Source organism: Gigantopelta aegis, chromosome 14 (genome assembly GCF_016097555.1).
Source record: "Gigantopelta aegis isolate Gae_Host chromosome 14, Gae_host_genome, whole genome shotgun sequence".
Taxonomy (NCBI): Eukaryota; Metazoa; Mollusca; class Gastropoda; order Neomphalida; family Peltospiridae; genus Gigantopelta; species Gigantopelta aegis.
In genome coordinates this window covers 55585765-55600820 of record NC_054712.1, presented here as the reverse complement: position 1 = coordinate 55600820, position 15056 = coordinate 55585765, and positions in this window count along the sequence as shown.

The following is a 15056-nucleotide window of genomic DNA, read 5'->3' as shown; positions in this document are numbered from 1 at the left end:
AACGTAAAGCGCATAAACTAGTTTCGGGTGTCCTGGACCTTTAGCCTCGTCCATTATATAAACAGGGCATATAAATGTGTATGCCCATACGGATTGCACGTTCAAGTGTAATTTGCGCCTTGGTGACATTTTTACTTCCAGAAATGGGTCAGAATACAGGTAACCGTCTCTCACCCATCCTTACGCCAATGTGCTCGTAAACATTTATTAGGCCTATATATATACAATACAATACAATAACTTTATTTCCATGTTCATATATGTATAATAAAAACATAGTCTGGTTGACCAGCAAAAATAAAGTACATAAAATTAAACGCTAACATCAAAATAACTAAACTACAACTCTTGTTTAATAAAGTACATGTAGTGTAACAGGTTCTGTTGTCTTTTGTCTGTTCTTCGATATTTGGTTAATTAAAATAAATAAATATTATTAAGTGGCAGGGGGTCTAGTTAGAAGGCTAGTTCGTGCTGTGTCCAAATCTGAGCAGAGTTGTGCGACTGTAATGAGTTGTGTTTTAGGGCAGTTGATGATATAATAACATTTTTCGTATTTATTTAGTGTTTGGAATATTGGGAATTCTTGTGCGAGTGTAATAAAATATTTTCTTCTGTTCGTTTCTAGCTGTTTGCAGTCCACGAGAAAATGTGCCTCATCTTCCACTGCCTCTTTGCAAAGCTTGCAGAGTCGGTCTTTTCTGAGAATATTGTGATACCTGCCTCTTTCGATTTCGAGGCGGTGTGCACATATTCTAAGTTTAGTTACATGTCTTCTTAGGTTACAATTATTTAATGTTTCGAGGTATAGGGCAAGTTGATATAGTCGTACTATGTGTTTATAATATAACAGTTTTTCGGAGTCTTTTAATTTTTGTTTAAAGTATTGCCTGTAGTTGTGTTGTAGTTTTTCAGTTACTAGTATGTTGGGAGTTTTCTTGTTTTTTGGTGTAGTGTCAATAGCTGTTATGTCGACGCAGTTTTTCTTAAGCATGTTTGTTGTGTAGTTGTGAAAGCTGTTTTTGTTATTGTTATCAAGTAGCTTGCTGTATTGAGCTGCATCAAGTAGAAGTGTGCGTTCTTGAGGTAGATTTTGTAGATGTGCCCAGTAGCTTATAATTTTCTGATTTATTTCATTTATTAGTGGGTATCTGCCTAGTTCACTTTTACATGCAATATTGGTTGTGTTTCTTCCTACCTGTAAGTTGAATTTGCAAAATTTTATATGTACTTTTTCGAATGGTTCCGATTCTAAAATGTCTAGTAGTTTATTAGGGTCATGTATTTTCATCTTATTATTTAGTTCAATGCCCCAGATTTCACAGTTATAGAGAAGGATCGGTTTGATTAGCGTGTCGAATAGTTTGTTATATATCTGGAGAGGTGGACGTGATCCAGAAAAGGATTTTTGGAGTCTGAATAGGGTTTTACGTCCTTTAGTTGCAAGATCTGTTTTGGTTGTACTCAAGTTTCCATTGGTGTTAATGGTACAGCCCAAATAGATATATGTGTGTGTCTGTTCGATTTGCTCCATGCCGTACTGAAATGCTACATGTTTTGGTTTTCCTTTCTGTATAACCATGGAGTTTGTCTTTTTTAAGTTGACTGATAAGTGCCATTGTTGGCTATATGTGTGGAGTTCGTCTAACGCTTTTTGTAGACCTTGTTGAGTTTCTGATAAATATATATATATATATATATATATATATATATATATATATATATATATATATATATATATATATATATATATATATATTATTTTTTTTTTAAGGCAACGTGTTCAGATAAATATCAAGTCACTATCTTCATTTTTATTGCAAAATCAAGCTTGTTCGTGATCGCCGCTCTTTTGAATTTGTTATATCTCTTGGGCTGTGAACCGTGAATCGCGGAGGCCTTTGTGCGCCCCCCCCCCCCCCCCCCCCCCCCCCCCTCCCACTCGCCTATACAACACCACACACACACACAAATACATTTTCCCTGGTAGATGCTCAGAAGGCTGGGAATGCCGCATTTGAGCACGTGGAATTTAAAGTTTTCTCAGGAGAGCATGCCATCTGGCCATCAAATTTCCATCCATAGTGCCCAACATTCAAATACAATCCGCGGACGCTACTCCAAGTTCAACTAGCCATTTTTCGCAAACGTTTGTAAACTAGTTTGACTGGTTATCGCAGCGGTATTTTTGTTTACTGTGCAGCGTGAAAACCAGTCTAGTGAAAGTGGTTGACTGAACCGTGTTGATACCGAAACCGTTTCAATTGGAACATCCATAAAGTAGGCAGGCCTACGTACGCACAAATTCTGGGACTATAATTTAACCCCCCCCCCCCCCCTCCAAATGTAGGCCTCATGTGCATTTCATTATTACACACACACACACATGAAATGGAGCTTGGATTGTACATATTTTCCACCTACAATTTAGACACATTAAAGAAATAACAGACGTTAAGTGTTTTTGTTTTTTTTAAACAAACGACATTTGCTTGGGACTTAAAAGTCTCCTATAGACTAGAAATACTATAGGCCTAATTGACTTTCTTTTGTAACACACTGGCGTATACATGTACACTGTTAGGAATTCACCCAGCCCTGTGTGTACTCTTCATATATGCAATGCCCGAACAGTTATGGACGTACGTGTCTGGGGGTGGGAGGGGATGGGGTGGGATGTAGCCGAGTGGCAAAGGGCCCCCTTGTTGCGCGGTCGATCTGAGTTCGATCACTGTCGGTGGGCCCTCTGAGCTATTTCTCGTTCCAGCCAGTGCATCACGACTGGCATATCAAAGGCAGTTGTATGTGTTATCCTGTATGTGGGATGATGCATATAAAAGACCCCTTGCTACTAATGAAGCAATGTAGCGGGTTTCCTCTCTAACACTAGCCTATATGTCAAAATTACCAAATGTTTGACATCCAACAGTCGATGGTCAATAAATCAATGCATGTTCTCTACTGTGTGGATTGTTTGGACTAGCAACGAAAAAAACAAACCAAAACGGACCAAAAAAAACCCCATCACTATAAACATTAAAATAACATCAATTTTTCTACCACAGTGACATAAGGGCTGCTGATCAGGGGCCCTCGGGGCCGTGCCACACCCCCACCCCCACCCCAACCACACAGAAACACACGCACTTTTCTCTGTTCTTCGGAGAACAATATTTAAACATCTTAGGTGACCGTAAGTCGGTTCACGTGATTTGTTTTCACGGTAACCAATTATTCGGTTATGTGAATTAGGTTTTTCAATTTGAATTTTTCATATTCAATTTTACACTCAAACTTGTAATGAGCTTAGTATTTAAAGATGATACTGTAGGCTAAGTTTAAGCAAAATAAAATATAAAATAAAAAGGTTTTATTGCATTTCATTAAAAAATGTCGTTAAAAATAAAACATTTCCTTCCTTCTTCCTTCCTTCATTAAAAAAGAGGTTTGTTTGATATTTAGTAAAGTGTCTTTTAGACAATATAATGGTTTACCACGTAACCGACTGGCACTTCGCGTAAATTTAAATTTTCATAACCGACACCCGAACCGAACACAATGACGGTTCGCGTGAAATATTGTGCCTGTTAGTGTACTCATAAGGATCAAAATGCCGTATTTGAACACCTGAAATTCAGGATTGACCTAAAAACTGACATTTAGAGCCCTAGACTAGTGCCACCACCAATCGTGTATGCTATAAAGGTTAATGATGCAGGGATAAAGTAGGCATATATATACTGTCAAAAAAGAAACGCATAGGTGATAGGGAAAGAAGAAAAGTGTTTGATTTCACAAAATATCCGGGTTTTTGTACAATGTTGCTGAATGACCATGTTTGTTAATGTTTATGGAATGGGACAGCATGCTCAAATGCACCCTAAAACTAATTTAACGCACGTTGTGCGACAACTGCAGGAAATCGGCGTGAAATGGTCAGATTTTGGCGAATGCACGTGAAACTCGGGGAAAAGATTGGGGTAGGGGTGGGTATTTAAAGCTGCAATGCTCGCAATGATGCCTCATTTCCATTTCGACGTAGACGAGTTACAAGATGCCAAGACTAAGCCTGCCGAATCGAAACATTGCAATAGGCCGCCTCTAGTTAGGTGAATCGCAGTCAGCAGTTGCACGCCACATGAACGTCAATCAGAGCACCATTTCGTGTCTCTGGGACAGGTACCAGCAGTTTCAATCAGCTGAAGTCCCGCTCAGAAGTGGAAGACCTCGCATAACAACTGCAGCACAAGATCGCTACATCCGGGTTCTGCACTTGCGTCACCGAACTGCCACAGCAACGAACACTGCTGGACGCATACTTGGTTTGAGGAGGGTATCTGCACAAACTATTCGGAACCGACTTCGAGAAGCTGGTTTATGGGCTAGGAGATCGTATGATGGCCCCGTCCTGCGACGTCAACATTGACATTTACGTGTTCGCTGGTACATGAATGTACATGGGTGGAATTTGGGAAACTGGCGGAGAGTATGGTTCAGCGACGAGTCACGTTTCCTTCTACAGCGACATGATGGACGACAACGTGTTTACAGACGCCGCAATGAACGTTTTGCCAAAAACTGCGTCGCCCAAGTCGACAGATTCGGTGGAGGGAATGTCATGATGTGGGGAGCTATCTCATACACCGGCAGAAGTGAACTTGTGTTCGTACAAGGCAACCTGACAGCTGTACGCTACCGGGGTGAAATTCTTCGACGTCACATGCTTCCCATTTTGGATCGACAGCAGGACAATGCTAGGCCGCATACGGCACGTGTAACAATGGATTTCCTACAGAATAAGAACATTAATGTGCTGCCATGGCCATCAAGATCGCCAGATCTCAACCCAATTGAACATCTATGGGACGAACTGGAGAGACGTGTACGCCAACGTGACCCGGAGCCTCAGGCTCTTCCGCAACTGTCACATGCACTGCAGGAAGAATGGGTTAGGATTCCACGTGCCCGGATTCAGATACTCATTCAGTCTATGCCAAGGAGATGTCGCGCAGTGATTGCTACTGCTGGTGGCCACACAAGGTACTGATTTCAGCGCCCTCGTGCGACGCTGTTTGGTGACGAAAACGCCTCCACTGCCGTCAGTTGATAGCAAAAACATTGTCACATACTCATGTCAAATTGTACTGTGATACGATCATAAATAACGAAATTATGCCACTTTGTATAAAATAGATAGTTCCATGAATATTTCGCCTATGCGTTTCTTTTTTGACAGAGTATATATACACACTAGTGTACACTCGTAAAGAACCTGTTTTAACTATCTTAATTATGCAGAATCTGAAGAAGATGTGTCTAATGATATTAGATTAGATTTTTTTATTTTTAAAGGCAGTAGCTACTGTAGTAAACTCTAATGACATTTTATGTAAAGAAAAACTGTCACTGCTTTTAAGCCGAAAGTTGCCATCTTATTTTATTACGTCGCCAACGATTTGTATACATATAGACATACATACATACTGTGTGATGGATTTTAGTTTTATTTCCTGTCAATACGAATGTTGTTTGTTTTAATATTTCTGATAGTTTGTTAGTAGGCCTAGTTTTGAGGTCTCTCGAACTCCATAGGTGTGGCTTGTGTGCTTTTACTGCTGTATTATTATTGTTATTTGTAATATGTAGGGCCTACCCAAGGTGAGATCAAAAGAAATAATGTGTCCGTCTGTCCTTCGTGTTACCTATATTTTTTTCTCTCTCTTGAGACACACATTTTGTGACCTAGGCTAACAGCTAGCTGGAAACGGGTGTATTATAATACCATAGTTATATAAATTCGTTGACCCCAAACAGCACACGTACATCTTTCGTTTTTAAATGTCATAAATTCAATGGTGTCTGTATTTATCATGTTACTATATATCCTGAATATATATATATATATATACATATCTATACATACATACATATATATATATATATATATATATATATATATATATATATATATATATATATATATATATATATATATATATATATATATATATATATATATATAATACTGAATACTGTGGTTATCATTAAAGGCTTGAAAGGTGCTCAATACTTTAAGAGAGAGTAGAGCATGCAATAAATATATATATTGCACTTTTGTCCTACGCTATTACTCCGAATCAACAACGCAAATACCGGTCTATATAGAGACGACGGACTCGTAGTACTCAGAAACTGCTCAGGAAGCCAAGCAGAGAGAACAAGAAAAATACTCATACAAATTTTCGAACAATTTGGCCTCAAAATAACAACACAAACCAACCTAAAATGTGTCAACTTCCTCGACGTCACACTAAACTTACATACAGGAAAATACAAACCTTACAGAAAACCCAACAACGACCCGGTGTACATAAATATACACTCAAACCACCCGCCCAGCATTATAAAACAGATACCCGCATCAATCAGCAAGCGAATCTCAATACTATCATCCAACGAAGAAGATTTCACGGAAGCCGCACCCACGTACGACAAAGCACTAAAGGAAAGCAACTACACAGAACGCATACTATACACACAAACAGGAATCCACACAACACAAAACAAAAAAAGAAAGAACAGAAGCAGGAAAATCATATGGTTCAACCCACCATACAACAAAGCTGTGAAAACAAACATCGGACAATTATTCATAAAATTAATATCCAAACATTTCCCCTCCACACACAAATACCACAAAATATTCAACAAAAATAACGTCAAAATCAGCTACAGTTGCATGAAAAACATCGGCACATTAATCAAAAACCACAACTCTAAAATTATTAAAGATCCAGTCAGCGCAACACCAAAAGAAAATTGCAACTGCAGAAATAAAGAAAACTGCCCACTCAACGGACAATGCCAAGCAAGTTCGATAGTATACAAAGCAAGCGTAACAACTGGCGCAACGTCAAAAACATACATCGGTCTATCTGGCGGTAATTTCAAACAACGATACAACAATCACACGAAATCGTTCAAACACGAAAAATACTCGAAAGAAACCGAGCTATCTAAACATGTCTGGGAACTAAAAAAACAGCGAACAAATTATGAAATAAGCTGGCAAATTATCAAACAGTCGAACACGTACAAACGAAACTCCGGCCAATGTAACCTGTGCATTGAGGAAAAGCTCGCCATCCTACAAACAAAAGACAAAAACAATCTCAACAAAAGGACTGAGCTCATCTCAAAATGCCGTCACACCAGTAAGCTCAAACCACGCAACCGCACTACACAAAAATAAAAACCCTGAAATCTTTTCACCAGTGTCAGTTATCTGAAGATCGTCGAAGGGCGTGAAACTCGGAGTAATAGCGTAGGACAAAAGTGCAATATATATATATATATATATATATATATATATATATATATATATATATATATATATATATATACTGTTTAAACTGAACAATGGGTGTAATGGGCAACTAGTTTTACGTGCTTATGTACCACTGGGGATTCGAACACGCATCTCACGAGTAGTCTCTGATATGATCAGGTGCCTGACTCGGGACAGGAGGTAATTATTTAATTGGACAATTTAGAATTTAATCAAACAAGAAAAAGGGGAAGGGGTGCTTTCACGTGCGCCCAAAAAATAAATCCTATTGCATTTACTACACAACAAATGTTGACATAATTATTATTTTTTAATAAACGTCACTGAAGCTGATTCTACTTTAAATTTAGGCCCATTGAGGTTAAGGAGGAAGGGTTGATTCAAGCCCCGCAGGAAGATTAACTGAACAATATATAACAGCATTGAAAACGCACCACCAGTTGATGATAACAAATGTGAATGGGGCGTATATCAGCATTAGTAATATCAATGACTACCGGTAAGTACCGTACTACTTTATAGACCATGCTTGACGACGAATAACTTTCAAAAACGATTGCCTGAACACTCCATGAAACAACACCAAAACACAACATATTGCATGTATAGCATGAAAAAAAGGTAAATTGAATATGCAAATCATGCTGATTGGGGCTATAAAAGATGGTCTCTGAAAAGCCACCTTTATTTATGAAGTAGTCTTTGAGGGAACGTTAAATAAGTGATGGCACAATTGACAGCTGAGGAACGTGAACGTGCCTTAGGCATACTTCAAGTCAGCATTTGGAGTAGTCATCGCACAGCGGTTTGGATGCCACCATTCAACAATCACTAAACTCCATAAGAGATACCAGGAGACAGGAAGCACCGGGACCGTCCACGTCCAGGCCAACGACGTGTTACGACACCACGACAAGATCGTCATATTGGTTTTCACCATCTTCGCGATCGAACGCTGCCAGCTGCCAGGACTGCACCAACTGTTCAAGGTCGACGAGGGGTTATCAGCGCAGACACTGTGCGTCGCCGTCTTCGCTCTGCTGGGCTGCCTGCTCAACGACTATATGTTGGACCTATCCTGACTGATCGACATTGAAATGAGCGCCGACGTTTGGCAGGAAGGTATCGTCATTGGAGATTACAACGTTAGCATGGTGTGTTATTCTCTGACGAATCCCGTTTCCATTTAAGGAATGCTAATGGTCGGTTGCGGGTATGGCGTAGGCGTGGAGAACGTTACCACAATGACTGCCTTGTCCAGACGAATCGATGGGGTGGAGGGAGTGTCATGGTATGGGGCGAGATCAGTTATCATCACCGAACAGCACTCCATGTTTGCCGTGACAGAATGAATGTCATTTACTACCGAGATAACGTCTTGCAAAATCACGTCATTCCCTTCTTTCATCAGCATCGGGATATGCACACTTTTCAGCAAGACAACGTCCGAGCGCACACAGCACGTGTTACAACACAGTATCTAGCGAACAATAATGTCCCTTTGCTTGAATAGCCAGCACTGTCCCCTGATTTATCGTCAATAGAGAATTTTTAGGATTACCTTGGTCAACGCATCTCACGTCGTCCACAAATGAATAACTTTAGAGAACTGGAAAACGGACTACAGCAGGAGTAGAATGCTATCCCCCAGAACACTATTCGCAGACTTATCGGGTCGATAAGAAGATATTGCATGGCTTGTGTTGCTGCAGATGGTGGTCATACGCGCTATTGGCTTTCCATTGTGATCCCACGTGTCTTTCATACGTAGATGAATTAAAACTAATCAATGATTGTGCATCCTTTTTTGTTTGTTGTCATTATCAATCATCCATCTAGTGCTGTTCACAACAAAAACATTTATTGCTCAGTTATTATTTTCGGAATCCAAACATTTCTTGGCGGTGCGTTTCCAATGCTGTTCAGTATATATTTGCAAGTTTAATAAAGTAGGCCTAATGTTGGCAATCTAATCTGATGAAAATAAACATATTGTGAGTAAAAGTGAACAGTATAAAATGTTAAAGAAAATAAAAGAAATATTATGATATTAAAAGAATTGTAATACTACAATTATAAACCTTAAAATGTAGTAAAATCATTGTGACTGTTCTGAGTTTAAAGCCATTGTAACATGTTCATGGTCGCTTTAAAAAGCTCGTGGATATGAAGATTGTTTGTGAATAATTCAAATGAATTAATAATATATGGAGATTATTTCCTAACGGGAAAAGCCAACCAACTTCCAAATATGTTTTAGAGAGATACATTACTTTGTTGGATAAAGATAGAAAATAAACATAACCCTGAAAGTGTAAACGATATTTTATGTACATGTACTAACATCTGACATAATAGTGAAATACTTATAGATCGAAAACCATTTGTGTTTGAAAATTATGCCAGCAAAGGCATTATTTTCAAAAGTGACCTATTCGCTGAATTAGTTTATGATCTAATAAACTTCAAATCAGTAACACCAAAATCACAAATTAAATACACGAATCAAGGATTTATTTTTACACCAAATATCTGTGGGATGGTGCATATAAAAGATCCCTTGCTACTATTTAGCAGGTTTCCTGTCTAAGACTATATGTCAAAATTACCAAATGTTTGACATTCAATAGCCAATGATTAATAAACTAATGTGCTCTAGTGTTGTCGTTAAACAAAACAAACATCTTTTTTTTTCGTACGGACGAAATTATTGGGAGATCAAATCCGGTTTTAGCTTTGTACAGCAAACATTAGGATGACATCATTCAGACGCTGGTATTCTAAACAAGAACATATATGTAATAAGTAATACTTGTTATCAGCGTACGAGACAGGGGCAGGAGGGGTGGGGTGAGGGGTGGGGTGGGGGGCAAATCCCTCCTCCCAATGCTGGAGCAAAACGTCAAATTCGGGTAAAAATGATACAGATATTCGGGCAAAATGTGCTAACCCGAGACCTTTTTACCGTGTATTTCCATCATTCTACCCTCAAAATTACTAGTAGTTGTAATCCATGTAAAAATGCGTAGTGTATTGTTTACAACCATATGTAGCTGTTTGGTAGTAACACTAATATGATTTAATGACCTTTTTTTCCAGATTTGGGCATTTTTGTTTAATTCGTGAAAGAAAGCCCCCTACAAAAATGGGAGCCCGTACGCCTATGGCTACAATGGAATCCCTGAAACCGCGTCTCTGAACCCAGTTATTTCAAATAGTTTCGGGGAGCATGCTCCTGTATCTTCTATATATCTCGCTTGCTTTGGTAGGATCGATCGATCAGTTCATTTGCCTTCCAAAAACTAATATTGCCTTTTTAGAATTTTGTAACACCCCTCCCTTTTTACAAAATCCTGGATCTGCCCCTGTTGGGACTTAGATACTCTGATTTTTGTTTGGTGCTTCTCTCTCTCTCTCTCTCTCTCTCTCTCTCTCTCTCTCTCTCTCTCTCTCTCTCTCTCTCTCTCTCTTATCATATATGGATGGTACATAAACGTAGTTCAGTGGTAGAACGTATACCTGAGATGAGTCGAGTTATAGGATCGATCTTCTTCAGTGGACTGTGTGAACACTAGGGTCTCCACGAGTACTCGAGTACTCGAGTACTCGGGCACGGGTCGAGTCTAGCAAGACTCGAGTCCGTTCACAGGACTCGAGTACCCGTACAAGGTGGAATACAATGATCAACTATACTACACTGGACAATGTAGGACAATAATTTCAGGATTAGATAATCAACGATTTAAGTGGCGCTAGTTTCTTTTTTTAAACTGGCCGTCCATCCATCATAACACTAAATATATCAACCGGTTTCTAAATGCAATACAATGACATGATTTGGCATCCATGTTCAGCCCTGGAATTAAAATGCATAATTATCTTTAACTTTATTCCTTAATCTCATCATCATCTAGTGTAAGTGTCGGGTACTCGGGTCTGGGTCGAGTTTGACCCTCGAGTACTCGAGTCCAATATGTTGGACTCGTGGAGGCCCTAGTAAACACGATGTTTTTGTTTTCCTCCAACCCAACCAATGCGACACAAATCTTATACACACTTCACTGGCGTATCCAGGATTTTATATTGGGGTGTGTGTGTGGGGGGGGGGGGGGTACCCACATTGTTTATGAGTCATGTTATGGGGCGACAGGAAAACATATAACGTTGTTAGAGGGAAGAGGTGTGATTGAAGGGAGGGGCATTGTGCCCCATGCGCCCTCCTCCCATCTGGCTACGCCAGTAACAGACTTCGCCCAATTAAAATAACTATCAGGAGTTTTCGGCGATTGTTTGTTTTGTTTAACGACATCACTAGAGCACATTACTTTATTAATCATGGGCTAATGGATGTCAAACATCTGGTAATTTTGACATAGTTTTAAAGAGGAAACCCGCTATATGTTTCCATTAGTAGCAAGGGATATTTTATTATTATGCATTATCCTACAGATAGGATAGCACATACCACGGCCATCGATATATCAGTCATGGTGTACTGGGTGGAACTAGAAATAGCCCAATGGATCCACTGACGAAGATCGATCCTAGATCGACCGCGCATCAGGCGACCGCTTTTTCACTGAGCTACGTCAAGGAAAATAACACTATGAACACCCTCCTCGGCTAATTCCACGACAGTCCGAAATCCCAATCGGAACTCCTAGGACATTTCTACGAAAACATCTAGCGTCGAGGTTTCCCGAATGAGAAAACAAAATAACACCGGTGTGGTATGACATACGGCCCGGTGTGATATGCGGCGCGGTGCGTTTAGCTGCGCATGCGCGAAATATGCGGGCCAAATCTCATCACCACCTGCATGACAAATGGACTGCCATGACATATGGCCCGTTTGTGGTTGTTCGGGAAGGGCATGTAAAATACTAAAATTATGAGATCATTCGTGGTTACTGTGTGTGTGTGTGTGTGTGTGTGTGTGTGTGTGTGTGTGTGTGTGTGTGTGTGTGTGTGTGTGTGTATTAGTGATGGTATAAATTATTCAGAAAAATAAGACAAGAGGTTGAAGAGCTTAAAGGAAACATGACACGAGACCATATTATAGCTCATTTTAAAAGAAAAATGATATAAAAATAATATACAAATAACTTTATAACAATAAAATACGTGTAGTTAACTTAAAATGAAGAAATTACGCTAACCAGTATCAAAGTACGATTTATGCATATTTCTTCGTGAGCGTTCGGAAAAAAAGGGAAGTGACGTCAGAGCCGCTGTACTCTTCCATTGTTGTTAACTGTTTATATATGGAGTAAGGGGCTTACGATCTTTTCAGTCCAACAGTGCCGTACAGCGCGGCCTTCGGGTGTAAAAATAAACAGTTTAAACGATCGGCATTGTCTTTTTATGGTTTTCCAAAGGATTGTATCCGAAGAAAGACGCGTGTATTTTATCGCAAAAGAAAAGATTGGACACCAACACCGCATAGTACTTTGGTGTCCGCCTAATTACAGCCCGGAGCCCGAACGTTACCCGGAGACAAACACAGTACTCGGTTGCGAATGCCGAGGTGTACATTGTACATATTTGGCACAAAGATACACCTCAGCATGATGTATTTATATATGTTAAAACAAAAATGTAGAATTTTTTATTTATTTATTTTTTTTGAAAAAAAAAGATTTTTCATGTTAGGGCTGTAGGCCTACATAACAAAATCTGTATTCACCGTCCGAAGAAGGAAACGTCAATAAGTAATTAAATATGGCATATACAAACATGGGATTTGGCATGAGGATACATCTCAGTACGATGTATTTAAATATGTTTTTAAAAAACGTGTAGAAAACAATAATAATTTTAAATAATGTTTTTAATCTTCGGGCGGAATACGTCACAAAAACGTTCCTCATCGCCCGAAGCCCCAAAGCAACACGAAGTTCAATACAAAAAACCCCACTACTGTCGGTGTCGAAATAACTATTATGTTTCATCCACGGGCTGACTTGAGAATCGGAGTGTTGTTTTAGTTAATTGGTCCTTTCTTTCCGTGGCCTGCACATGTGATTCCTGACTGGCAGGTGTATATTGCAGGGTATCGACCAGGTAAGTGATTACCACGGTCTAGACATGCGTACAAAATACGTGCCAGTTTTTTTTAAGATCACAGGGTATTGTGGCGTAACCTGTCGCGACTATAGTACAATGTTAATGGACATTATCAGCCGCCCTGCTTCATTACTGTAAATAATGCTGTAAAACCCTTGATTAAGTAGACTTTCCCATCTAAAATTACAAAACTGACCAATTACGTAGTACCAAAGAAAAGAAAATTATCACTTGGGTATCGTGAGTGGTCGTTTTTACTCTAACGCACCCTACCAATAGGCCTAATAATATGCTACTTTTTTTTATGAGAGAAAAATACTATAATCCCATTTCGTTCTATTGATGCAAATAGAAATATATTTAGTTTAAAAGTTGATTATACTCTCAAGTCATTTATGTTGTTTTACAAGCCAGGTTAATGAAAGTGAAGCGCCTTGTCGTAAATTAGAGCGTTTGTTTACACTGTGCATACAGATTTCATTATGTACAGCCCGAACATAAAAAATGCGATATTTTCTCAAAAAAACCAACCCAAAAATGTTTGTCCTACATTTATATTTTTTACATATTTAAATACATCATATCGAGGTGAATCTTTATGCTAAATATGAACAGTATACACCTCGGCATTAGCATCCGAGTTTTGGTTTTGTCTCCGGGTTACTTTCGGGCTCCGGGCTGTAAATTGGTCGACCGGTCTGGTCTGGCACCATCAGTTTCTCCACCCTCCGACTCGCTATCCGTTTTTTCTTCAGTATCACTGTTGTAAGTAAATGTGTGTCTTTCTTCATTTACTAACAGCTCATATTGATACGGCAAAACGTTTTGCGAACGAACACTCATTGTTTTGGTAAGCTGTGCAAGTCTTAGATTCTTTATGAGTGGTACGGACTAATGCTTTTAAGTGTAAGGCTTCAGATCAAGCGACGCGTCTCTGACGTCACGGACCTCGTGATTGCCCTGCTCATTAAAGATCGGCAATTTCCGCTAAGAACTCGTATCTGGGGTTCTTTTATGGAGATATTTTAAGTAATTAATTTTTTTTTTTTTTTTTTTTTTAGGTGATTCAATTTATAATTAATTGTACATGGTTGGTGCCAAATATGGTTTACGTGACATGTTTCCTTTAATAGACAGTTTTTCTCTTATGTGCCAAGTGCGAATATCAGTTGGTGGAACACCACTAAGCTTCGTTATTGTAAATAAATGTTACAGGTCAGGTCAGGTCAGGTCAGGTCATAGGGCTTTACGTGCACATTCAGAACAAGCTGTTGTAGCGCACACCTGTCCTGGTCCTGTCCTGTTTAACATTTTGCCTTCGTTATAAATATCAAAATTCTCTCGTAATGTTTTGTTTCATTTAATTACTACTGCAGGCAAGGTATTGTCATACTAAATGAATCTACAAATGTCAAGCTTCGCTAACGCCGATGCATTCCACAGGACTTCACACTGTGTTAATTGATACACAGTGGTGATCCTGGATTGAATGGGTACTACACTACTAGCATCTGTGAAGGTGTGACTAGTGCTTATTTCTTATACCTTGTCACTGTTTGTTCACTGACTGACTGATACCCATTTTCAAAAAGGTTCAGGCACATCACCATTTAAGATGGCAATTTTCAGTAAACATTCATAT